The sequence below is a fragment of the Musca autumnalis genome, unplaced genomic scaffold, assembly GCF_047663935.1.
Source record: "Musca autumnalis isolate F117 unplaced genomic scaffold, ASM4766393v1 scaffold_92, whole genome shotgun sequence".
NCBI classification, from domain to species: domain Eukaryota; kingdom Metazoa; phylum Arthropoda; class Insecta; order Diptera; family Muscidae; genus Musca; species Musca autumnalis.
The window spans coordinates 98,897-126,764 of NW_027412453.1; the positions used below are offsets into that span (position 1 = coordinate 98,897).

The 27,868-nt window shown below is 35.1% G+C and overlaps 6 non-coding genes and 5 pseudogenes across 6 annotated transcripts; all 11 read right to left on the reverse strand.

The window, feature by feature from the left end:
- Positions 1–4,240: 4,240 nt before the first annotated feature.
- Positions 4,241–4,360, reverse strand: LOC141388356 (5S ribosomal RNA; annotated as a pseudogene).
- Positions 4,361–5,042: 682 nt separating this feature from the next.
- On the reverse strand, positions 5,043–5,159 carry LOC141388357 (5S ribosomal RNA; annotated as a pseudogene).
- Positions 5,160–5,843: 684 nt separating this feature from the next.
- On the reverse strand, positions 5,844–5,962 carry LOC141388351 (5S ribosomal RNA; annotated as a pseudogene).
- A 5,688-nt stretch (positions 5,963–11,650) lies between these two features.
- LOC141388279 (5S ribosomal RNA) lies at positions 11,651–11,769 on the reverse strand. Its single transcript, XR_012408783.1, has one exon. It is a non-coding gene; the product is annotated as a 5S ribosomal RNA (ribosomal RNA).
- Positions 11,770–12,451: 682 nt separating this feature from the next.
- Positions 12,452–12,570, reverse strand: LOC141388324 (5S ribosomal RNA). The gene has a single exon (XR_012408827.1). It is a non-coding gene; the product is annotated as a 5S ribosomal RNA (ribosomal RNA).
- A 680-nt stretch (positions 12,571–13,250) lies between these two features.
- On the reverse strand, positions 13,251–13,369 carry LOC141388332 (5S ribosomal RNA). Its single transcript, XR_012408834.1, has one exon. It is a non-coding gene; the product is annotated as a 5S ribosomal RNA (ribosomal RNA).
- Positions 13,370–20,091: 6,722 nt separating this feature from the next.
- LOC141388354 (5S ribosomal RNA) lies at positions 20,092–20,210 on the reverse strand (annotated as a pseudogene).
- A 2,528-nt stretch (positions 20,211–22,738) lies between these two features.
- Positions 22,739–22,857, reverse strand: LOC141388345 (5S ribosomal RNA; annotated as a pseudogene).
- A 691-nt stretch (positions 22,858–23,548) lies between these two features.
- On the reverse strand, positions 23,549–23,667 carry LOC141388290 (5S ribosomal RNA). The gene has a single exon (XR_012408794.1). It is a non-coding gene; the product is annotated as a 5S ribosomal RNA (ribosomal RNA).
- A 682-nt stretch (positions 23,668–24,349) lies between these two features.
- LOC141388302 (5S ribosomal RNA) lies at positions 24,350–24,468 on the reverse strand. Its single transcript, XR_012408805.1, has one exon. It is a non-coding gene; the product is annotated as a 5S ribosomal RNA (ribosomal RNA).
- Positions 24,469–25,149: 681 nt separating this feature from the next.
- On the reverse strand, positions 25,150–25,268 carry LOC141388314 (5S ribosomal RNA). Its single transcript, XR_012408817.1, has one exon. It is a non-coding gene; the product is annotated as a 5S ribosomal RNA (ribosomal RNA).
- Between the last annotated feature and the right edge of the window lie 2,600 nt (positions 25,269–27,868).

A 27,868-nucleotide genomic window follows, 5' to 3' on the forward strand; every position in this document is an offset into this window, starting at 1 on the left:
TTTTGGCATTACCATATAAGTTTATACCCTTCCCTTTGAAAATTATTGTTTGACATTTGTCTAAGTTTAACATCAAACGCCATCTGTTAAAATAACCTTTTAATGTTGAAAGGTATTGGCATATTCTTTCATTGGCTATTCTAGCACTTACATGAGTGGAAGTGACGAGTATGTCGTCTGCGTATATTAGGAGCTGAATACCATCTGGAGGTTGTGGTATATCAGCCAAATATATATTATATAATACTGGCCCCAACACCGACCCTTGGGGAACACCAGCATTCACTTGTTTTTTGTCCGAATTAGTATCTTCAAATTCGACCTAAAATTGCCTATTTTGTAAATAATTATTGACCAATTTTGTTAAAAGGGGACTGAACCTATAATCATTTGCCATTTTTTTAATGATACCTTCCCTGGATACCGTATCAAAAGCCTTTTGAAAATCTAATGCAACTGCAATGGTTGCACTTCTATTGTGAAAACCATTAGCAATTATATTATTTAGTGCTAATAAGGCATGCGTTGTTGAATGCTGTTTCCTGAACCCAAATTGACTATTATTTAAAATATTATTATCCTCAATGTGTTCATTTATTCTATTTAGTATTACTACTTCAAATAGTTTTCCTATGCAGGAAAGTAGTGATATTGGTCTATAACCATTTGGGTCAGTAGGGTCTTTTCCGGGCTTAAGTATAGGTATTACCTTTGCTATTTTCCATTTTTGGGGAAAATAACCTATGTTAAGACAGTGATTAAAAATCACTGCTAAAAATCACCATGTTCTGTGATCAGTTTTTCGTAGAATAAAATTTGGGATTTTATCATCACCAGATGTTTTTTTGTTGTTCATAGCCTTTAAAATTTCTCCTATTTCATTAGGCGTTGTAAGTCGTATAGGCAGCCTTGTTGACGGCGTAATGGCCCTACCATCGGCTAAGAAGTCCCTGCCAAAATGAACAAGATACGCATCTGTGTCTCTATAATCAGTGACAATCCTTCTTGCCGTAGTGAGTTGGTTATTTGCAAATGTGTTGCCATTAGGTTTGTTTTTTCAGTTTCTGTAACTGCTCTGTTACCTCTGTCATTAAGGTGGCTAATTTTCCTTCGTGTTAATTTTCCACTGATTCCCTTAATTTTACGAAACATATCACTTCCGGGAGATATGGCTTCAAATTTCCTTATTAGGTCACTTTCTTCAAAAAGTGATATTTTTTGTTTGATTAGAAGATCCATATTTTTTATTATTGCCCTAAGAGTATTTGCCTCTTGAGGGTCAATGATTCTGTGGAGTCTTCTTCTAGCCGTCTTTTTTTGAGCAATCAGATGCAAGATATCTGGGGGAAGTTTTGCTAGTGTGTGACCTGTTGTCACGAAGGTTTTCATGGCAGAGTTCATTGCCGCATTAATGGAAGTTGTCATTCCATTTACGGCATTGTCAATTTCAGGAATATCAACATTTCTGTTTATTGGTAGGATATACCTTTGTAGCTCATCGGCTAAGGTGTCATTAAGGGTGTTTATTCGCAGACTTTTGAAGTCAAACATTTTTTTAGGCTGTTGCCTTTCTAATTCGGTGGAGACTTCCATTGAAATTGCCCTGTGGTCAGACTCATAATCTAAGGTTTTTGGTCTTTCCAAGCTCCGCATGCCAGGTGTTGACATAAAAATGTCAATAAAACTTTGTGACGTGGGAGTACAGCGTGTAGGTCCATTTGTTGGCCTAATAGCAATGGAAGGTTGATTACCTAGCCACCGTTTTAATGAAATGCCCTTGGAATTAATATTATTATCTCCCCAATCCGAATGTCTTGCATTTAAATCTGCCCCGATTATGGCTTCATTTGAAGCAATTAAATTGCTGATATTGTTTAAGTCAGCCGAGTTTAAGGTGGAACTTGGTCTTAGGTACAGGGCCATCACATAGATGTTCCCACCCCTAAGATTCCTAATTTTTACTGCGATGCCCTCCATATCAACGAAGTTTATCGCTAGTCTTTCACTTTTAATAGTGTTTTTAATACAGATGGCTGTTCCGCCTTTAGGACTATTAAGTCTATCCTGCCTAAAAACGTTATATGAATCTAATTGAAGATTATGTTTTGAAGAAAGCCCGTGTTCTGCCAATAACAGTATGTCCGGGTTATGTTTTTTGACAAATAAGTTAAGATAGTGTCTTCTGTGCCTTGATACTATCGAATTTGTATCAATGAATATTATCTTTAGGTTATCCATTATAATTTAAGACTGGTAAAAAGCTGAAAAAGTGCACTTGTTTTTTCAGCGTCAGTTTTAAGAGACCTATATGATTCAACGTGTGAACCAATTTTAGTTAGGCAGGTAAATAAGTCTTAGGCAGGTAAATAAGTCCGAAGAGCCTTTTGCAGTCTACATCAAAGATTTGGAAGTCATCATTTGTGCTATTATTGGAAGGGGGTGTTTTAAGTGGGTTCCCTGTACCCAAACCAGTTATGTTTGAAAATGAGTAATTTTTTGTGACTCTGGGAGTCACTACCGAATTAATGGTAGGCTGAGAAGAAGGTGCTTTTTTCCCTTTCATTGTTTTATTTTCATTTAATTTTTGCAATAGCCTTAGCCTTATTGGGCACTGCTTGAAACTAGCTACATGGCCTGTTACATTGCAATTGGCGCAGTAAACAGGTTTACCAATAGTCTTCGTAACCACCCCCGTTGTAGAGTCAACAGAAATATTTTCTTCTGTATTGAGGTCTTTAGGTGGTAGTGGACATTCTCCTGGCTCGTGTCTTACAGGGCATTTGACACATCTATACGGCATTTTGCAGTTCGTAGAGATGTGTCCAAACCGCTGACATCTACGACACTGTATAAGCCCTCCTTTCTTATGTTTTTTATGGTTACCTTCGCATTCAGAAATTCTGGGAAGTTTTTAAATACAGACAAGTCTGAAGCACTAGCAGATTGAAGTAGCCATCGGTTACGTTTTAATTTAATGACGTCAATAATTCCGAGGTTTGGATATTTTTCGGCTATGAACTCTTTTATGTCTTCTCTAGACCAACTTTCATGTATGCCTGTGAGAACTAGTGTTCTCGGTTTTAGATTTTTCGGAGTGTACGTAAAGTGCGGTATAAGCGAATTCTCTAAAAATTCTTTCGCTGTATTAAAATCATCATATTTTTTTAATTTTAATTCAGTCACGTCTTTTTTACGTATGTCTATTGTAAAATCATTATGATTTAAGGCTTTTATAAGATTTAATGTTAGATCTTTAACACTAATATTAGTCCTATCCAATTTAATAGTGGGTGGGCTGGCCTTACCTGTGTTTTCCACGGTTTTATCATTTTCCAGTATTGGTGTTGTTACTGTTGTGGCCTTTTTGTTTTGTTTTTTGCGGCTGACTTGAGTCCAGTCTCCGGTATCCATTTCGGCTTCATTTGAATTTTCAGCTTGCTGCATGCTTGTGGTAGATGTTGTTTGTTGTGTTTGAAGTATGTTTGCCGCCGTTGGTGATGGTGTAACACTCGGCTTGGTTACATTCTTCTTCTTCCCAGGCAGTATGGGCTTCTTGCCTGCATGCCCCGGATTCTGGCTTGTATCCGGCTTTTGTACTGGCGGTGTACAAGAAGTTCCCATCCAATTTGCCATCATATTGTTTGACGGCGTTGATAAATTATTTTTGTAGGCGGCCAATTGTGCCTCCAGGTTAGCAATTACCCTTTTGTAACTGTTTTCCATGGTGTAGAAGTCGGATAACTGCCTTGCGGTATCGGTTAGCTGCTTGGCAGTATATTCTTGTGACTTCATTACAGAATTTAGCTTATCCATTAAGGAACGATTAGTTTCCTCCAAGGTTTTAATTGTATGTTGTAGCATTGAGATTGTAGCTTCCATTTTCATATAATCATAAATTGAGTCATCATCACTATGATGCCTCCTCTTGCTTCTACTGCGTTTTTCTTTTTTATCACCTGTGGGGTTGCTTTTTTCCACACTTTGATAAGCCTCTGCTGCAATGTCTGCTGAGTTCTCAGACATTCGGTCTTCTTCTTCTTCGGTATTCATGTCGACGGCAGTATCCAGAGCCGCCGACAGCAAAATTTACTGCGTCAATGCGGACCTTCAATTTCCAGTGACACAGCAAAGTTTGAAAACAAAATTTTTATTTTATCTCTTTTAATTAAATTAAACTTTTATTTTTCTTTTCTATTTCACTTCACTTTGTTCCACTTAGATGTTTACACGTTCACTTCACAAAATAGAATCACGCGGTGTTCCCAAGCGGTCCCCCATCAAAGTACTAACCGCGCCCGACGCTGCTTAATTTCGGTGATCGGACGAGAACCGATGTACTCAGCGTGGTATGGTCGTTGGCGAAGAAACATAGTTTATTTTGCTTCATATGGCCATTGATTTCATTGCTTGTGTGTTTAAGACAATTTCGTTTACTTATTGCACACAAACACACAAACGAACAAGAAGTTTTATTTTCGTTTTATAAAGGAAAATGTTGACTGTTTCCTTTAGTTATTAGTGAACATAACCAGTATGTATTAATTTGGCAACAAAAAATCTAACAAAAATTGTAGTTTTTTTAATAAATGTTAAAATTTATTAAATATTGCTAAAAATAAATGTATTTTGGGAAAATTTGGCTCCTTAAATTACCTTTTTTTGGAAATTAAGACAATTTTTTTAAAGAATTTTACAATAAAAATTCTTGTTTTTAATAAATGTTAAAATTTCTTAAATATTGTTAAAAATAAATGAATTTTGCGAAAATTTGCCTCCTTAAATTACCTTTTTTGAGAAACGAAACAAATTTATAAAGAATTTTACTTTTGTTTTACAAAGGAAATCATAGACTATTGTATCTAGCTACATACAACTGAGCATAATCAATAGCGAATGTTTTACATTTACCTTAAAATAACAAGCAGTTGAGTTTTTTATTTTGGCTCTATTTCGGTTAAAAATGAAGATATCGACTTCATTTTTTTTATTTAATAGAGAAAAATAAAAAATAAAATAAAATGAAATAAAAAAATTTTGGACAATGCCAACAACACGCGGTGTTCCCAAGCGGTCCCCATCTAAGAACTAACCGCGACCGACGCTGCTTAATTTCGGTGATCGGACGAGAACCGTGTACTCAGCGTGGTATGGTCGTTGGCGAAGAAACATAGTTTATTTTGCTTCATATGGCCATTGATTTCATTGCTTGTGTGTTTAAGACAATTTCGTTTACTTATTGCACACAAACACACAAACGAACAAGAAGTTTTATTTTCGTTTTATAAAGGAAAATGTTGACTGTTTCCTTTAGTTATTAGTGAACATAACCAGTATGTATTAATTTGGCAACAAAAAATCTAACAAAAATTGTAGTTTTTTTAATAAATGTTAAAATTTATTAAATATTGCTAAAAATAAATGTATTTTGGGAAAATTTGGCTCCTTAAATTACCTTTTTTTGGAAATTAAGACAAATTTTTTAAAGAATTTTACAATAAAAATTCTTGTTTTTAATAAATGTTAAAATTTCTTAAATATTGTTAAAAATAAATGAATTTTGCGAAAATTTGCGTCCTTAAATTACCTTTTTTGAGAAACGAAACAAATTTATAAAGAATTTTACTTTTGTTTTACAAAGGAAATCATAGACTATTGTATCTAGTTACATACAACTGAGCATAATCAATAGCGAATGTTTTACATTTACCTTAAAATAACAAGCAGTTGAGTTTTTTATTTTGGCTCTATTTCGGTTAAAAATGAAGATATCGACTTCATTCTTTTTTTATTTAATAGAGAAAAATAAAAAATAAAATAAAATGAAATAAAAAAATTTTGGACAATGCCAACAACACGCGGTGTTCCCAAGCGGTCCTCCATCTAAGCACTAACCGCGCCCGACGCTGCTTAATTTCGGTGATCGGACGAGAACCGATGTACTCAGCGTGGTATGGTCGTTGGCGAAGAAACATAGTTTATTTTGCTTCATATGGCCATTGATTTCATTGCTTGTGTGTTTAAGACAATTTCGTTTACTTATTGCACACAAACACACAAACGAACAAGAAGTTTTATTTTCGTTTTATAAAGGAAAATGTTGACTGTTTCCTTTAGTTATTAGTGAACATAACCAGTATGTATTAATCTGGCAACAAAAAATCTAACAAAAATTGTAGTTTTTTTAATAAATGTTAAAATTTATTAAATATTGCTAAAAATAAATGTATTTTGGGAAAATTTGGCTCCTTAAATTACCTTTTTTTGGAAATTAAGACAAATTTTTTAAAGAATTTTACAATAAAAATTCTTGTTTTTAATAAATGTTAAAATTTCTTAAATATTGTTAAAAATAAATGCTTTTTGCGAAAATTTGCTTCCTTAAATTACCTTTTTTGAGAAACGAAACAAATTTATAAAGAATTTTACTTTTGTTTTACAAAGGAAATCATAGACTATTGTATCTAGCTACATACAACTGAGCATAATCAATAGCGAATGTTTTACATTTACCTTAAAATAACAAGCAGTTGAGTTTTTTATTTTGGCTCTATTTCGGTTAAAAATGAAGATATCGACTTCATTCTTTTTTTATTTAATAGAGAAAACTAAAAAAGAAAATAAAATGAAATAAAAAAATTTGGACAATGCCAACAACACGCGGTGTTCCCGGTTTTCGGTTTCGGTTTTGGCTATGGCCATTTTTTATTGATTTACATCTTAAGACTATACAGCACGACTTACTGTTAATTAAATATAAGTATACATGTGACAATCGCCACCTTCCCCAGTACAAAATTAAGCTGCAGCTTAACTGCGAGCTGAAATCCATCAATTTTAAAAGTAATATTTTTATAATTATTATGTATGTAAGCCCCAAAATGTCAATTCAAAAAATGGGCAAATTAACACGAGTAAATGCTTAAAAAACTATGTACTAAAACTAAGAACTAAAACTAAAAACTTAAGGCTACTATTTACAAATATTTACAAGGATCTACTGGGACGTTATGTATACGGTGTCAGTAGTGTTCATCGTATTGAACCATCTGTGGTAAAACATTAGGTTATTTTCGTTGTTATACAACAAACCTTCTTCGTTAATTTTTAAAAATGATACAGGTGGGAGGTGTTTTCGTAGCATTATAGAGTCCCTATCCACAGGATGTTCCAGGAATCCTCGCACGAGCGCATTGTCGACGTTCCGTGAAGTCTCAAGAAAGTTTAGGGCCCCCTCACCAGGAACCTGTCCAACCTCTCCATGTTTGCCCTGTCATAAACTGCCCGACATGAAGGCCTTTTAAATAGACCATCAGGTGTTATGTATGGGCCCATACCAAGGCAGTAGGTAAGTATTGACCTTTCCCATCTCCTAAGCCTCTCCATCTGGCTTGAAGAGATTACAAACCAGGTGGGAAAGGCGTAGGAGATAATAGGTCTTATAACCTGCTTATAAATTAGTAGTTTGATGTTATTGCCAAGGCCACCATTGTGACGCAAAACTCCCTGTGAGCAAAATAAATTTTTTTGGCTCTACTGAGGATGAAATCTACATGTCTGACAAACTCTAGCCGTTCATCAAATATGACGCCAAGGTATCTGATTTTGTCTAACACTTGCACGTCCTGACCACCGATTTTAAGAGCTGGTCGGTAGGATTTATAATTAGGGAAAACCACCTTAGATTCCCCCTTAAACACTATTGCTGAACATTTGCCCACGTTCAGCCTGAGACCCCACTTGGAAAAGAATCCTTGAAGGATATCGAGGTGGGCGTTAAGGCGAGAACTAACAGCACTAGCTTTCGCTCCAGACAAGGCCAGGATGACGTCATCGGCATACAGTAGCTGCAAGCCTCCATCAGGGGGTTCGGGCATGTCGCTGACGAAGATATTATAGAGCATGGGACCCAGAAGAGATCCCTGGGGAACCCCTGCTCTAACAGGTCGTTCATTCGAGAGCGAGTCTCCGACTTTGAACTTAAAGCTTCTTCCCCGGAGAAAGCTTGCTACTAGCCTGCATGTTTGAGCGTCAACTCCAAAACTTTTCAATTTAAAAAGTATGCCGTCGTGCCATACCGAGTCGAATGCTCTGGCAAAGTCCAGAGCCACTGCGATCGTTCCACGCCTCCTATCAAATCCACTCACCACATAGGATGAGAAGACCGAAAGGGCGTGAGACGTCGAGTGACCCGTCCTGAAACCAAATTGACAGTCTTTGAGGATTCTCTTGTCTTCGGCAAGAGCCCTCAGACGTTTCAAAATGAAGGACTCATAGAGTTTGCCAAAAGCAGAGAGCATAGAAATTGGCCGATAACTTCCGCACTTATCGGGCGGAGAGCCTCTTTTGAGAATGGGCACTACCATAGCCTGTTTCCAGGCTGATGGAAAGTAACCCAGATTTAGACACTGGTTGAATAGGATAGCTAAGAATCCAAATATGACATTTCCAGCCTTTTTAAGTGCAGTGTCGGGAATTTTGTCCAGACCACTGGATTTTTTAGCAGGCCTGCGGGCGAGAGCCACGCCAATATCGCTAGGTCGGACGAATCCGGCTTCCCCCCACCTGTCAAAGCTCTCAATAGACGAACCGTCCGCAGTAAATGTGCCACTAAAGTTTTCCAAAGGAGACCGATCGTCCATTCCCTCGATAGCTCGGTTAACCGAGGTAAGGAAGAAACGGTCGGTCGGCCCCCCCATGGACTGCAGCGCACCCTGCATATGGTCGGCTAAAGCTTCAGCTTTTAACCTATCGTCATAAATAGGCTCATTATTTGAGTCTTTTAGCTCCCCTAAAGGATCCCTTGATTTTAGGCCAGCGGCTGCTTTGACCTGTCCAAAGGTTCTGTTGTCCACAGTGATTCCTTCGAGGAAGGTCTGGTACCTCTCTCGCTCAAATATTTGAATAGAGTCCTTTATTATACGGTCAAGATTCCGCAAGTCAGCTCTTAAGGTGGGAACTCTAGAGGAATCTTGTGTTCTTCTCAATGTCCTACAAATTCGTCTGCGCTGCCGAATGAAACCCAAAATTCTAGGAGGCAGGTTCCCCAGGGGTGCCCGTTTGGATTTCTGTTTTGGAACAGACGCGTCGATCGCAGATCTGAAGACTGTTTCCAGACCAGTTACAGCCATGTCTATCTCCTCGACAGAAACATTCCTGTCAACAGGTAGGCAAATGTTTGACAGTCCCTCCCTTATTTTTCCCTTATAACGGTTAATGTTAATTTTTTCAAAGTTAAGAAACGTCCCAACTTCCCTCGTTTCTAAACCGTCCATGTCAAGCACCACTTCTAAGGATCTGTGGTCAGACTCATAGTCATAAGCAGTGGCTAAGTTACCACCACCAACCAGGGGACCTGGTGTTCGCAGAAAAACATCTATGAATGAACCAGATGGGCCGTTAGGCCTAGTAGGAACATTCGAAGAAAATATTTGAATGTTAGGACAATCGATAAGATAAGCAGCCAGGGCTGCACCTCTTGGATTTGTCTCTAATCCACCCCATGAGGGGTGTTTCGCATTGAGGTCTCCCCCAATAAACACCTCACTTTCTGAATGTAGGTTAAATAGGTGCTGAAGATCAGCCACCCGAAATTCGGCAGCAGGACTGGAATATAGAGCCGCAAAAGCAACAGAAGAGCCATCAGACCTCCAAACTCTTACTATACATGACTCGATACCCCCAGTGGAGATGGAGATGCGACCGCAGCGATAATTATCTCTAATTAACACCGCGGTCCCACCCCCACGACCACTCTCCCTAAATTGAAAAAAGCCAGTATAACCCTCCAGGTTAAAATTATTATTTGGTTTTAATTTATGTTCCGCGATTAGTATGATATCAGGACGCCTATCTTTGGCAAAATTTTTTAAGAAGTGTCGCCTCGCCAATGAGGACAACGAATTAACATTGATGAATGCCACCTTAAAGCTGCGCATTTCCGGCGACAAACAAAAGCCATGCGGACATGGCAGCATCTAGGCCGGCTTTAGCTTTGATCTCGTTGAAGATCGGGCCAAAAGTTTTAGCTTTTTCACATTTCGCGTTGAAGTCAGTGCCGAAGTATTGCACAATATTAGATCCTGCGTTCGGATGAATAGGGACAGACGCGGGAGGATAACTCGCCGGTCTCGAAGTTCTAGGGGTAGGAGCTGCATTATTACCCATGGTAGCAGCAAATGAAATATCTGTTCGGACAGACGAAAGACGTTGTGACCGAGTTACAGCTCTATTCCTTATATCAGCCTTAACTTTAGCTTTCTTATTCTGAATCGCCTGACGGCGTGGACAGTCACGAGCACAAGCAGGGTGACCTTCGGTTTCGCAGTTGGCACATCTGCAAGGAGGTGCAGGAGTTTTAACAGTATCCACTGAGGAAGAGTCCACTGATTCAATAACCATCTCTTGGCCTTTAGATGGTATTTGACAATTTTTAGGGCTATGGTTACCACTGCATTTAACGCAGCGGATCGGCATGGTGCAATTACTTGCAACATGGCCGAACTGCTGGCAGCTAAAGCATTGCGTGATATCGCGCCCTTTGTCTTTGGTGATGGTGATATTAATGTCATCAAAAATAGTTCTCAGTTTATACAGACTAAGGATGTCAGACTGTTTAGAAACTCTAAGCAGCCATTTTCTGTCAGAGACGCTGACTGCACCAAGAAACTCGACCTTGAAAGGAAGTTTTGTTTCTAAGTATTCTTTAATTTCACCCTCAGTATAGTCCCTGGTGAGATTATTTATAACCAACATATGGGGCAGAAGAGACCTGGGCGTGTGGTTATGAAATTTGTGCCCACGGTCGGACAATAATTTTTTAACACTTTCATAAATTGGGAGACCCCTCACCTTAAGAGACAACACATTCGAACGGATATAAGTTAAAGAAAACTCACCTATGCGATAATGTTGCTTGAGGATTCCTGAAACCTCCTTTAAATTTACATCATACTCAGCGTGGTATGGTCGTTGGCGAAGAAACATAGTTTATTTTGCTTCATATGGCCATTGATTTCATTGCTTGTGTGTTTAAGACAATTTCGTTTACTTATTGCACACAAACACACAAACGAACAAGAAGTTTTATTTTCGTTTTATAAAGGAAAATGTTGACTGTTTCCTTTAGTTATTAATGAACATAACCAGTATTAATTTGGCATCAAACAATCTAACAAAAATTGTAGTTTTTTTAATAAATGTTAAAATTTATTAAATATTGCTAAAAATAAATGTATTTTGGGAAAATTTGGCTCCTTAAATTACATTTTTTGGAAATTAAGACAAATTTTTTAAAGAGTTTTACAATAAAAATTGTTGTTTTTTTAATAAATGTTAAATTTTTTTAAATATTGATAAATATAAATGCATTTTGGGAAAATTTGCCTCCTTAAATTACCCTTTTTTGAGAAACGAAACAAATTTATAAAAAAATTTACTTTTTTACAAAGGAAATCATAGACTATTGTATCTAGCTACATATAACTGAGTATAATCAATAGCGAATGTTTTACATTTACCTTAAAATAATAAGCAGTTGAGTTTTTTTATTTTGGCTCTATTTCGGTTAAAAATGAAGATATCGACTTCATTCTTTTTTTATTTAATAGAGAAAAAAAAAGAAAATAAAATGAAATAAAAAAAATTTGGACAATGCCAACAACACGCGGTGTTCCCAAGCGGTCCCCCATCTAAGTACTAACCGCGCCCGACGCTGCTTAATTTCGGTGATCGGACGAGAACCGATGTACTCAGCGTGGTATGGTCGTTGGCGAAGAAACATAGTTTATTTTGCTTCATATGGCCATTGATTGCCATTGATTTCATTGCTTGTGTGTTTAAGACAATTTCGTTTGCTTATTGCACACAAACGAACAAGAAGTTTTATTTTCGTTTTATAAAGGAAAATGTTGACTGTTTCCTTTAGTTATTAATGAACATAACCAGTATTAATTTGGCATCAAACAATCTAACAAAAATTTTAGTTTTTTTAATAAATGTTAAAATTTATTAAATATTGCTAAAAATAAATGTATTTTGGGAAAATTTGGCTCCTTAAATTACATTTTTTGGAAATTAAGACAAATTTTTTAAAGAGTTTTACAATAAAAATTGTTGTTTTTTTAATAAATGTTAAATTTTTTTAAATATTGATAAATATAAATGCATTTTGGGAAAATTTGCCTCCTTAAATTACCCTTTTTTGAGAAACGAAACAAATTTATAAAAAATTTTACTTTTTTTACAAAGGAAATCATAGACTATTGTATCTAGCTACATATAACTGAGTATAATCAATAGCGAATGTTTTACATTTACCTTAAAATAATAAGCAGTTGAGTTTTTTATTTTGGCTCTATTTCGGTTAAAAATGAAGATATCGACTTCATTCTTTTTTTATTTAATAGAGAAAAATAAAAAAGAAAATAAAATGAAATAAAAAAAATTTGGACAGTGCCAACAACACGCGGTGTTCCCAAGCGGTCCCCCATCTAAGTACTAACCGCGCCCGACGCTGCTTAATTTCGGTGATCGGACGAGAACCGATGTACTCAGCGTGGTATGGTCATTGGCGAAGAAACATAGTTTATTTTGCTTCATATGGCCATTGATTTCATTGCTTGTGTGTTTAAGACAATTTCGTTTGCTTATTGCACACAAACACACAAACGAACAAGAAGTTTTATTTTCGTTTTATAAAGGAAAATGTTGACTGTTTCCTTTAGTTATTAATGAACATAACCAGTATTAATTTGGCATCAAACAATCTAACAAAAATTGTAGTTTTTTTAATAAATGTTAAAATTTATTAAATATTGCTAAAAATAAATGTATTTTGGGAAAATTTGGCTCCTTAAATTACATTTTTTGGAAATTAAGAAAAATTTTTTAAAGAGTTTTACAATAAAAATTGTTGTTTTTTTAATAAATGTTAAATTTTTTTAAATATTGATAAATATAAATGCATTTTGGGAAAATTTGCCTCCTTAAATTACCCTTTTTTGAGAAACGAAACAAATTTATAAAAATTTTACTTTTTTTACAAAGGAAATCATAGACTATTGTATCTAGCTACATATAACTGAGTATAATCAATAGCGAATGTTTTACATTTACCTTAAAATAATAAGCAGTTGAGTTTTTTATTTTGGCTCTATTTCGGTTAAAAATGAAGATATCGACTTCATTCTTTTTTTATTTAATAGAGAAAAAATATAAAAGAAAATAAAATGAAATAAAAAAAATTTGGACAATGCCAACAACACGCGGTGTTCCCAAGCGGTCCCCCATCTAAGTACTAACCGCGCCCGACGCTGCTTAATTTCGGTGATCGGACGAGAACCGATGTACTCAGCGTGGTATGGTCGTTGTCGAAGAAACATAGTTTACTAGCAAAGTGCCCGCTACTTCGTATGCGGAAAGGATATAAAAACAAATAAACAATATATAATATGGAAAGCACGAATTTTAATCAATATTTATTTTTATTTTAGTACTATTCGTCCCCCATTACATCCAATTTTCAAAAAGATCAGCCGTATCCCACCCTTAAACATTAACAGCGAGACCAACGTTGCATACCAATACTCACCCTAACTCCAAAACAGATTCCAGCACTTTCCCTACACCCAACAACAAACTAAATGTCATTAAGTACTTTTCGTATACTTATGGCACGTTTTTCGACGACATATCTTAACCCTACACTGACTTTAATACAAAATAAAAACACTAATCGTAATTCCAAATCTCAAGATTCCAGGTGTATTCATTCATCCAATTCCAAACTTTATCAAACTTAGTACCATTTCGTATTCTTCGTACCCATAAGTAAGATTTTCGAAAACTACCTCAATTCTTCATTTTAACAGTAATCTTAATTCCACATTTCAGGATTCCTGCTCTATCCGTTCATCCAAAACCAAATTTAGTACCATTTAACTTTAATTCAAATTTTCAGAATTCCAGCTCTATCCGTTCACTCAAATCTAAATTTTCCCAAATTTATTACTTTCCGTACCCAAACGTACGAGTTTCCAAAACTACCTCAATTCAACAATCCGACAGTAATCCGAATTGTACCAAATTTAGTACTTTTAGTACCCATAAGCACGAATCTCCAAAACTACCTAATCTTAATTCATATCATCAGGAATCCGGCTTTATTCGCTCACCCAAATCCATGTTGTACCAAATTTAGAACCATTTAGTGCTTTCTATACCTATAAGTACGAATTACCAACACTACCACAACCCTACACTCCTAATTCCGAATTTCAGCTCTATCCGTTCACCCAAATCCCTATTGTATCAAATTTAGTACCATTTGGTACATTTCGTCCACATAAGTACGAATTTCCAAAACTATCTTCGTATCTCAGTCCTACGTTCCTTCATTTATCCTACTTCCAAATTTCAGGATTCCAATTCTATCCGTTAGCCCAAATCATCATTGTACCAAATTTAGTACCATTTAGTACTCTGAGTACGAACTTCCAAAACTACCTTAGTCCTACACTCCAACAGTAATATCAATTCCAAATTTCAGTATTCCAGCTCTATCCGTTCACCCAAATCAAAATTGTACTAAATATATACCAAAAACCCTTTGGTACATCTTTTTTATTCTTCATAAGTAACCCTCAATCAAAATTTGAGGAATCACACTCTATCTGTTCATCCGAATCCAAATTGTACTAAATTTAGTACTGTTCGTTCTCATAAGTACGAATTTACAAAACTACCTCAATCCTACACTTCAATAGTCATCTCAATTACGAATTCAGGATCCCGGCTCTATCAGTTCACCAAAATCCTCATCGTACCAAATTTAGTACTTTTTATATACATAAGTACGAATTTCAAAAACTTCACCAATCCTTCACTCCAACAGTAATCTCAATTCCAAATTTCTGGATTCCAGCCCTATCCGTTCACCCAAATACCTATTGTATCAAATTTAGTACCATTTAGTACTTATAAGTATGAATACACATAAATACGAATTTCCAAAAATACATCAATATCTCAATCCTACACTTCAACAGTAATCTTAATTTCAAATTTCAGGTTTCCAGCTCTATCGGTTCACCCAAATCCGCATTGTACCAAATTTAGTACAATTTAGTACTATTCGTACCCATGAGTACGAATTTTCACAACTACCTCAATCCTTCAGGCCAACAGTAATCTTAATTCTAAATTTCCGTAATCCAAATTGTACCAAATTTAGTACAATTTAGTATTTTTCGTACCCATAACCAAAAATTTCCAAAACTACCTCAATCCAACTCTCCAACAGTAATCTTAATTCAAAATTTCAAAATTCCTGCTATATCCGTTCACACAAATCCAAATTGTAAAAATTTAGTACCACTCAGTGCTTTTTGTACCCACAAGTACGAATTTAGTACTTTTCGTTGCCATAAGTACGAGTTTCCAAAAGTATCCCAATCCCACACACCAATAGTAATCGTAATTCCAAATTTCACTATTCCAGCTCTATCCGATCACATAAATTCATATTGTACCAAATTTGGTACCATTTAGTACTTTTCGTGCCCAAAAGTACGACTTTCCAAAATACCTCTATCCTACACTCCGACAGTAACCCTAATTCTCAATTTCAGGATTCCAGCTCCATCCGTTCCCCCAAATCCAAATTGTACCTTATTTGGTACTATTTAGTACCTTTCGTACCCATATGTACACATTTCGAAAACTACCTCCATACTACCTACTCAAACCTACACACCAACAGTAATAGTAATTCCAAATTTCAGAATTCCAACTTTATCGGTTCGCCCAAATTCAATTTGTACCAAATTTAGTACCATTTAGTACTATTCGTACACATGAGTACACACTTTAAAAACCACCTCCTTATATCAACTCATCTTCTAAACCTTGATTTTCATTCCAAATTTCAAGATTTTAGCTCTATCCGTTCACGTAATAGCAAATGGTACTAAATTTAGTAACTTTTAGTACTTTTCGTACACTTATAGTTCGAATTTCCAAGAACCCTTTGGTACACCTTTCTGACTCTCCATCAGTGAACCTCATTCCAAATTTCAGAATTCTAGCTCTTCGCGTTTGCCTAATACTAAGGGTACCACCGACGTAGCCAGGGGGGGGCCCGGGGGGCCCGGCCCCCCCCGAAATGATTTTCGTTCCCATAGGATATTAGCTTATGCTACACATTTTTTTTAATTTTTGAATAAAATTTTAAACTGTTTTAAATTTTTCAAGAAATATGTAAAGTATGTGGAGAAAGTATTACAGAGAATTATTTAACTACATTGGTATACTTATTGTCCAATATATTTGAAAGTATAAAAATAATGAACACGTTAGGCTTGTTGAGGAAGGAATTTTCTTAAAGCGTATATTCGTAATTTTAGGCTGACTGTAAGTGTTACTGAGTTCAGAACAAGATGTTTATTTGTATTTATTGAACGTTTGTAGCATATTACGTCCAATACTTTGGCTTATAAACAATATCTTAAATTTTTGATAAGAGCAATTCAACAACAAAAGATGAAATCGTTGCTTATTGTTTGTGGTTTTAAATTTTTGTATATAGCCTCTAACACGTTTTTGTAATGAACTATTTTGAACATCATAACAATTACAAACTCTTCATCATGGTTGACATTTGCAAAAAAAAACTATATCAACCATTTTTTATGATATAATTCTGTTCCAACGCAATGTCGCCCGTTGATATTATTTGAAACTGGTCTCTTGCTACAAAATAGTAAATGCCTATTGCACAAAAAAGGATTTTTCTATGGTATTTTTAAGTTTTGTTCGAATGATAATAAAATCAAGATTATTGAGATTGAGGTTAAAGCTTATATTTTATTTATTGCATCTTATTTCCAATATTTCGAAATTACATTGAATTTAATCTTCAGGGATTTTTCTGTCGATTACTCATTGAATTGTATTTTGGGAAGTACTTCAAATGGTTGCACATTTCTAGAAATGTTCCTTTTTCCTTCTTCGGCAAAGGACTTTGTGACGACAAACGAAATAAAAAAATCTGGTCGGAAACAGATTTTTCTTCGTCAAAATCTCAACAAGTATCAGTCGGCTTTGCGGACAGGAATATACCCTGAGCCTGTGTGAACTGAGACTTTCATCTATCGACAGATCGAACAACGGCTATTTTGGAAGTAGATATTATTATGGGAGTCATTCGTCTTAAAAGTTATTGCGCCTACCAGTCATTTCAGTTCTTCACAGTATTATTTAAGCTTTTTTTTCAGGAAATATGGACTTGCACACGAAAAACGAAATACCGCTCAAAACACAAGAAATACCTTCAGTAAAAATTTCTAAGGTTCCTCGAACATACATTAAACTGCATTAAACAACTATTTTGAAGATTTGTGAGGGATGAACCCAATGTGGTCCATTTTAGAGCTAAAACTAAGTTTGGACAAAATATTACTTTTCAAGAATAATCGCAAATACCGCCTTAGCTAAAATTCTTGACATTTGGGCGAAAAATACCAGAAGGAGTAGACCGAAAATCACCATCTTCGAACCTTATATAACGCTCGCAGAAATATTGCGATAAACAAAGTTTGGACCAACGCAGTATCCGGTTTCGATGAGGTACATTCTGACAAAAGGCTGAGAGTATAAAAAATGTGCATTGGGACAAATTGTGTTTATGGATTTTGCTAAAAAATGTATACATGTATAGACCTAGGATTGGGCGCCAGAATTTCATTTTAACAGTTCCTGATCAATTTATGAGAAAATTCACGCTAGGAAACCAGAATTTCTATAAGAGAAGTCCGACGATTGTACGTCTGTTGACAGATGCACGATTGGGCGACAGAATTTGTCATTTACATACCCGCGATTGGTTGCTAGAATTTCAACATGGATAGACTCACTATTGCTCAGCATTAGTTCTCTACCAAAAAACCACTATCAGCCTTCAGAAATTCTTTGTGATAAGATCTACGATTGGACACCATAATATATTTAGGGAAATAACTACAATTGGTTTCTTTATGACAATAAAAAAGATTGAATATCCGAAATTGACCATATTCTGACACGGCAGCGTGATAAAAGACAAAAAAAGAAGACACGTGTCTCGGCGTTTTTTCCTTTACTTAAATAACTCCTAATTTTTAAAATAAAATAAAAAATAAATATAAAAAGTGGATATTTCTAAGCTTTCCTGATCGTATAATTTTTCTTTTTGTCTTACCGAAGTGACATCACTGAATTACATAACATTCACTGTAGTTGTGAGTTATTTGATAAATGATACACCCAAAAAGATATGTGATTACACTGTGCAACATTTTAAAGGTGATCGTGTGCAAACAATTGGAACCGAGGATTTTTTGAAAGTACAGACCCAAACGACAAGAAACCCTAGTTGGGTTTTGTTGTGTCAGATCTAGCACGGATTTTATGGCCCCATCTAAACATGGTTAAATATTAAGTATTTAAAGAAATTCGGGGCTATATCATTGAAACCAATGCGAATTTTCTTCTGACCTCTTAAGCAAATTTGTAGATACGGACAAGAATAAAATATTTGGACAAATAATAAACTCGAAAAACTACATTTATTGCCTGAAATTTCAAAATATATGCAAAAATTCCACAAGTTTTATACATTTCGCACCGTATCTCCAAAACCGTTAATTTTTTCAGAAAATTTTCTTTTGGAAAAATATTCCCTGGAATGTAATACAGTACATTTTTCAACTACGATTTAATAAAAATGTCAATAAAGTAGTGAAATCCGAATTGAGAGAATAAACTGTTGGTGTGAACTGTGTTAGAAATACGTGTTGTAAAAGATGTGATGCAAAATACCGCTGAAACAACATGAAGTAAGCATTTTAGAGTTTCAGAATGTTCTAAAGAATTGTTGAGAACTTTATTTGGAAGATTTGTGCAAAAAGTTACTCGGTTCAACTCCCAATAGTTTAGACGATACTGGCCAGAATTTCAGCAATTATGTACAATTTTCTATATCTTATAGATGTTGATGCCCTAGATGAAGTTTTTCTTGTGTGGTTTTTTCAAAAGATTAGTTTTACTAGTTAAGGGCTACAATGTTGCTAAAGACAGCAAAGCCAAATTCCTATTCATTTCTGAGATAAAGGCCTGATAAATGCAAAAAAGTGTAGATTTAGCCCGGTGTAGATGAGGCCACAAAATCCGAACTGGATCTGACAGGACAAAACCCTACTAGGATTTTTGTAATCTAAATATGTAATTTCTAAAAATGCATACTAGATGTTGTTTGCATTTTCAGTGTTGCATAGTGTTATTAATATATCCACTATTTTGAGCATATATTAACCCTGATATATTGTCAAAAAGTTCTGAAAACAAGGGGAAATCGAACAAGAAGTCTAACCTCATTTTAATTAAAACATAGTAATGAAAATTATTTCGTCAGTAATATAAGAATGAAATAAGGTTTACATCTTTGCTAAATTAGAAATTTTCGCTAACATGAACTTTCAACATTTTGGTCAGATGGGCCCCCCCCGAAATGAAATCCTGGCTACGTCCCTGAAGGGTACCATATTTAGTACCTTTTAGTACTTTTCGTACCGTTCCAGTTCGAATTTCCATAAATCCAGCCTTATCTGACACTTTGGGACCAAGAGTGGCACTCCCTCAAAATTTCAAGATTCTAGCTCCAGCCGTTTAGCCTGGGCGTTGATTATGAATCAGTCAGTCAGTCAGTGAGTCATCATTACAGAACTCTTTTATAAGTATAGATTTAGATATTTATTGATAAATATAAATGCATTTTGGGAAAATTTGCCTCCTTAAATTGCCCTTTTTTGAGAAACGAAACAAATTTATAAAAAATTTTACTTTTTTTACAAAGGAAATCATAGACTATTGTATCTAGCTACATATAACTGAGTATAATCAATAGCGAATGTTTTACATTTACCTTAAAATAATAAGCAGTTGAGTTTTTTATTTTGGCTCTATTTCGGTTAAAAATGAAGATATCGACTTCATTCTTTTTTTATTTAATAGAGAAAAATAAAAAAGAAAATAAAATGAAATAATAAAAAATTTGGACAATGCCAACAACTCGCGGTGTCCCCAAGCGGTCCCCCATCTAAGTACTAACCGCGCCCGACTCTGCTTAATTTCGGTGATCGGACGAGAACCGATGTACTCAGCGTGGTATGATCGTTGGCGAAGAAACATAGTTTATTTTGCTTCATATGGCCATTGATTTCATTGCTTGTGTGTTTAAGACAATTTCGTTTGCTTATTGCACACAAACACACAAACGAACAAGAAGTTTTATTTTCGTTTTATAAAGGAAAATGTTGACTGTTTCCTTTAGTTATTAATGAACATAACCAGTATTAATTTGGCATCAAACAATCTAACAAAAATTGTAGTTTTTTTAATAAATGTTAAAATTTATTAAATATTGCTAAAAATAAATGTATTTTGGGAAAATTTGGCTTCTTAAATTAATTTTTTTGGAAATTAAGACAAATTTTTTAAAGTGTTTTACAATAAAAATTTTTGTTTTTTTAATAAATGTTAAATTTTTTTTAAATATTGATAAATATAAATGCATTTTGGGAAAATTTGCCTCCTTAAATTACCCTTTTTTGAGAAACGAAACAAATTTATAAAAAATTTTACTTTTTTTACAAAGGAAATCATAGACTATTGTATCTAGCTACATATAACTGAGTATAATCAATAGTGAATGTTTTACATTTACCTTAAAATAATAAGCAGTTGAGTTTTTTATTTTGGCTCTATTTCGGTTAAAAATGAAGATATCGACTTCATTCTTTTTATACCCTCAGCCTTTAGGCTAAAGAGGGTATTTACACTTTGATACGACCAAAAATGTGCCTCATCGAAATTATAGTTTTAGACCCCAAGTATGTTTGTACGATATCCGTTTCAGACAATTTTGAGTAGATCTAGCAATGTCCGTCCGTCTGTCCGTCTGTCTGTCTGTCTGGCTGGCTGGTGCGCACGATAACTCTCGAACGGATCAATCGATTCGGTTCAAATTTTGGGTATCGAAATTCTTTGTCCAGATTCGATTTAAGTTCGAAGATGGCCCATATAGGTCCACTCCTTCAGGTACCTCCCCCACAAATGTTCAAAAATTGTCGCAAAACTTGTGCGCACGATAACTCTTGTAGGGAATAACCGATTTGGTCCATACTTTGCACATCGTGTAATTTCTACCGAACTTAGATGAGGTTCCAATATGGACTCAATCGGTCCACTCCTTCGGGTACCTCCCACACAAAATTTCGGAAAAGTTCAGTTTAGGACCTGGTCTCGAATCGCTTTGATTTTTGTTTACGCAAGTTGAATTTGCTGTCCTCTATACGACGCTGTAGGTTCCATTAGGGGCAAGTCCATATTTCCTGAGAAAATGGACCTGAAAGTTACAAAAAACCCTATGACACCGTGTTAGTGGTTGGAGTGCAAGATAACTCTCGAACGGATCTGCCGATTCGGTCCAAAATTTGGCTTTCGTAATATTTTGTCCAAACTTAGTTTAAGTTCGAAGATGGGCTATATCGATCCACTCCTTCCTGTACCTCCCCCACAAAAGTTGGAAAATGTTCGGAAAATTTGATCGCACGATAACTCTTGAACGAAGTAACCGATTTGATCCATACTTTGCACATCGTGAAATTTCTACTAAACTTAGATGAAATTCCAAAATGGACTCAATCGGTCCACTCCTTCGGGTACTTCCCACACAAAATTTCAGATAAGTTCAGATTAAGACCTGCTCTCGAATCGCTTTGATTTTTGTTGCAACAACTTGTATTCGTTGCCCACCATACGGCGGTACAAGTTTCATCAGGGGCAAGTCCATTCTTCTTGAGAAAATAGCCTGAAAGATGCAGGATGTGCCGATTCGGTCCAAATTTTGGCCTCCGTAATATTGTGTCCAAACATAGTTTAAGTTCGAAAAAGTTCAAAAATGTTCGGAAAAATTGTGCGCACGATAACTCTTAAGGGGAGTGACCGATGTAATCCATACTTTGCACATCCTAATATATCTTCCAGATATAGATCAGGTTCGAATATGGACTATATTTGTCTACTCCTTCTGGTACCTCTCACACACAATTTCGGATAAGTTCACTTTCATTTTTATTGAAGCAATTTGCATTCGCTTCCTCCATTACGACGGTAAAAGTTTTTTCAGGGGCATGTCCATATTTCTTAGGAAAACAGCACGAAAGGTTACAAAAATCCCTATAACTCTCGAACTGTTCAACCGATTTGGTCCAACATTTGGTCTTCGTCATATTATATCCAAACTTAGTTTCATGGGGCAATACCGGTCCACAACTTCTAGGACGATATCACTTGAATGGGGCAACCAATTTGGTCTACAATTTGGATCTCCTAATATTTTGTCAAAATTTAATTTAACTTCTAAAATGGCCCATATCGGTCTTCCCTAAAGGTACCTCCCCACAAAGGTTCAACATTTGTGTCTTAGTGCAGTTAACTACTAATCCACATTTTTGTCGGAAAGTTCAAATGTCGCAAAAGGGCCACAAAATTCTGAAGAGACCTTAAATACATACATGAAAGTTTCACTTCACATTGGCTGAGGGTATATATCTGTCGGCAAAGCCGACTGACTCTTTTTTACTTGTTTTATTTAATAGAGAAAAATAAAAAAGAAAATAAAATAAAATAAAAAAATTTTGGACAATGCCAACAACACGCGGTGTTCCCAAGCGGTCCCCCATCTAAGTAATAACCGCGCCCGACGCTGCTTAATTTCGGTGATCGGACGAGAACCGATGTACTCAGCGTGGTATGATCGTTGGCGAAGAAACATAGTTTATTTTGCTTCATATGGCCATTGATTTCATTGCTTGTGTGTTTAAGACAATTTCGTTTACTTATGGCACACAAACACACAAACGAACAAGAAGTTTTATTTTCGTTTTATAAAGGAAAATGTTGACTGTTTCCTTTAGTTATTAGTGAACATAACCAGTATGTATTAATTTGGCATCAAAAAATCTAACAAAAATTGTAGTTTTTTTAATAAATGTTAAAATTTATTAAATATTGCTAAAAATAAATGTATTTTGGGAAAATTTGGCTCCTTAAATTACCTTTTTTTGGAAATTAAGACAAATTTTTTAAAGAATTTTACAATAAAAATTCTTGTTTTTTAATAAATGTTAAAATTTCTTAAATATTGTTAAGAATAAATGCATTTTGCGAAAATTTGCCTCCTTAAATTACCTTTTTTGAGAAACGAAACAAATTTATAAAGAATTTTACTTTTGTTTTACAAAGGAAATCATAGACTATTGTATCTAGTTACATACAACTGAGCATAATCAATAGCGAATGTTTTACATTTACCTTAAAATAATAGGCAGTTGAGTTTTTTTATTTTGGCTCTATTTCGGTTAAAAATGAAGATATCGACTTCATTCTTTTTTTATTTAATAGAGAAAAATAAAAAAGAAAATAAAATAAAATAAAATAAAAAAATTTTGGACAATGCCAACAACACGCGGTGTTCCCAAGCGGTCCCCCATCTAAGTACTAACCGCGCCCGACGCTGCTTAATTTCGGTGATCGGACGAGAACCGATGTACTCAGCGTGGTATGGTCGTTGGCGAAGAAACGTAGTTTATTTTGCTTCATATGGCCATTGATTTCATTGTTTGTGTGTTTAAGACAATTTCGTTTACTTATTGTACACAAACACACAAACGAACAAGAAGTTTTATTTTCGTTTTATAAAGGAAAATGTTGACTGTTTCCTTTAGTTATTAATGAACATAACCAGTATTAATTTGGCATCAAACAATCTAACAAAAATTGTAGTTTTTTTAATAAATGTTAAAATTTATTAAATATTGCTAAAAATAAATGTATTTTGGGAAAATTTGGCTCCTTAAATTACCTTTTTTTTGGAAATTAAGACAAATTTTTTAAAGAATTTTACAATAAAAATTCTTGTTTTTTAATAAATGTTAAAATTTCTTAAATATTGTTAAAAATAAATGCATTTTGCGAAAATTTGCCTCCTTAAATTACCTTTTTTGAGAAACGAAACAAATTTATAATGAATTTTACTTTTGTTTTACAAAGGAAATCATAGACTATTGTATCTAGTTACATACAACTGAGCATAATCAATAGCGAATGTTTTACATTTACCTTAAAATAATAGGCAGCTGAGTTTTTTATTTTGGCTCTATTTCGGTTAAAAATGAAGATATCGACTTCATTCTTTTTTTATTTAATAGAGAAAAATAAAAAAGAAAATAAAATAAAATAAAAAAATTTTGGACAATGCCAACAACACGCGGTGTTCCCAAGCGGTCCCCCATCTAAGTACTAACCGCGCCCGACGCTGCTTAATTTCGGTGATCGGACGAGAACCGATGTACTCAGCGTGGTATGGTCGTTGGCGAAGAAACATAGTTTATTTTGCTTCATATGGCCATTGATTTCATTGCTTGTGTGTTTAAGACAATTTCGTTTACTTATTGCACACAAACACACAAACGAACAAGAAGTTTTATTTTCGTTTTATAAAGGAAAATGTTGACTGTTTCCTTTAGTTATTAGTGAACATAACCAGTATGTATTAATTTGGCATCAAAAAATCTAACAAAAATTGTAGTTTTTTTAATAAATGTTAAAATTTATTAAATATTGCTAAAAATAAATGTATTTTGGGAAAATTTGGCTCCTTAAATTACCTTTTTTTGGAAATTAAGACAAATTTTTTAAAGAATTTTACAATAAAAATTCTTGTTTTTTAATAAATGTTAAAATTTCTTAAATATTGTTAAAAATAAATGCATTTTGCGAAAATTTGCCTCCTTATATTACCTTTTTTGAGAAACGAAACAAATTTATAAAGAATTTTACTTTTGTTTTACAAAGGAAATCATAGACTATTGTATCTAGTTACATACAACTGAGCATAATCAATAGCGAATGTTTTACATTTACCTTAAAATAATAGGCAGTTGAGTTTTTTTATTTTGGCTCTATTTCGGTTAAAAATGAAGATATCGACTTCATTCTTTTTTTATTTAATAGAGAAAAATAAAAAAGAAAATAAAATAAAAAAAAATTGGACAATGCCAACAACACGCGGTGTTCCCAAGCGGTCCCCCATCTAAGTACTAACCGCGCCCGACGCTGCTTAATTTCGGTGATCGGACGAGAACCGATGTACTCAGCGTGGTATGGTCGTTGGCGAAGAAACATAGTTTATTTTGCTTCATATGGCCATTGACTTCATTGCTTGTGTGTTTAAGATAATTTCGTTTACTTATTGCACACAAACACACAAACGAACAAGAAGTTTTATTTTCGTTTTATAAAGGAAAATGTTGACTGTTTCCTTTAGTTATTAGTTATTTTTATTTTTATTTTCAAATTTCATTTTACAAAAGGTGCTTAATAGCTAAAGCAATACATAAATAATAAATAAACATTCTCTTACTTTTTCCAAGTTTATAGAGACTACTAAATAATGGTATAAATGTGCTGCACTATGTGCTAGCAGACGTTCATTTAATCTTGTTTTATTACAAATTAAATCAATTAATTCAAGGCCCGCAAAAATTTACAAAAAACAGACTAACAAGGTAACATATGATGGTATTAAAAAGGTAGAAAATTACAAACTAATATAGAATAACTTACATACTAAACTTAAAAATAACTATATACAATATTTACAAAGTTTCATTGATCAATCTTATAAACAGGATTTGATGCCCAATCAAATTGCTCATACCTTCTGTGATAGTACATGAGGCGCCCATCATTATCGAACAGCAGGCCCTCCGAATCAAGCTTAGTTAAAGCCGAGGGAGGTAAGTGCTTTCTGTTAAGTAGAGTTGGAAGTTCGTCTTCCAATTCTAGAAAATTCTTAATAATGCCATTATCGATATCACTACATCTATGTAGGAATCTTAAGGCACAATTTGTCATGAAGACATCGATTCGGCTAAATTCAATGGAGTCATATAGTGTTTTGTTTGCTGGTCGCAAAGGAATTCCTTCATTATTAAGTCTCCGCCCTTGGCCTAGGCAAGAGCATAATATCATCCTCTCCCATTTCCTTATTCTTTCCATCTGGGCCGACGAAAGGTCAGCCCAGGCAGCAAAAGAATTAGTAACCACTGGTCGTATAACGTGTTGGTATATCATTAATTTAACATCTTGGGTTAAAACCCCCCCCCCTCATGGCAAAAGGACGTTGGTACCCAAAATACAATATTTTGGCTTTAGACAGTATGTAGTCTACATGTCTACAAAAGTCGAAATTATCGTGAAATACTACACCCAAATATTTCATCCTGTCTGATCTCTTAATTACGTTGTTTCCCACTTTAATGGCTGGTATAAATTTTCTCATATTGGGCAGTGATGTTTTACCCTTGCCTTTATAGACCACAGCCTGGCATTTATCTGTATTTAGATTTAGTCCCCATTTCAGAAAGTACTGACGTAGTTTCTCCATGTACAGGTTTAGTCTATTTTCTGCGCTTTTAGCATATTTGCCACGTGATGCAAGCAAAATGTCATCTGCATAAATGAGTAGCAGGCCCCCTTCCGGTGGTCCAGGGATATCGCAGATGAAAAGGTTAAAGAGAACCGGTCCTAGTAAAGAGCCTTGCGGCACTCCAGCCAGGATCTGCCGTTGCTCCGAAATCCTCCCACCTACTTTAACCCTGAAAGCTCTACCATCCAGGAAGCTCGCTACTATTCTGCACGACTGCTCATCAAACCCAAACGATTGAATCTTATATAGAATACCCTTCTGCCATACGGTATCGAAAGCCTTAGAAAAGTCTAAGCTGACGCCTATGGTATCCATTTTTCGCTTAAATCCCTTAGAGACATAATCAGAAAATGCCGTTAATGCATGCGTAGTAGAATGTCTTGGCTTAAAGCCGAATTGACAATCTCTAAGTACATTTCTGCTATCTATAAATTTCCATAACTTATCTAAAATTACGCTTTCTAATATCTTTCCAAATGGAGACAACAAAGAAATGGGCCTATAACTGGCACAATCCTTAGCATGACCATTGGGCTTTTTAATTGGAACAACCAGTGCTTCCTTCCAGGAGGATGGGAAGTACCCGATGTTCAAACATTGGTTGATCAAAATCGCAAGGAATATTGATATTATATCACCCACTTTTTTCATGGCAATATCGGGGACTTTGTCAACGCCAGACGACTTACGGGGAGGTCTTTTGTCTATAATTCCCTCTATAGTTTGGGGTTTAACAAACCCAACTTCATTCCAGCGAGATGCATCCCCGATGATGGAGGCATCTGCGCGAAAATCATCCGAAAAATTAACTAGAGGATCCCGATTGGCTATCCATTCCACTGCCTCGTGAACGAGATTGCGAAAGGGAACACCATCCGGGTTGTCCTCTGGATGATACATATATTGCATGTAGTCAGCAATTAGCTCGGCTTTCTCGACATCATCGGATATTTGCATCCCGCTGTCATTATTTAGAGTCTTTATGGGTTCTTGAAAAGAGATGCCCGCAGCCCTTTTGACCTTCCCATAAGTACGTGGGTTTACTTCTGTACAAATCTGGGGGAGCTATTGTCTAGTGGACTGTAGCGGTGAGATAAGGTATTGCGGTGACAAACTCCTTCCGATTTGTAACACCGTAAAGGTTAATGAAAAAAGGCAAAGTTTAATTTAGATTTGTTGCGGGTGAACAAAAAAGGGTAAGTTTTTATTGCTTGATGACAAGGCGGTTTATGTTTTAGTGAGTGAACATATAAGGCTGCGGCCATTTGCCCACAGTTTTTTAGT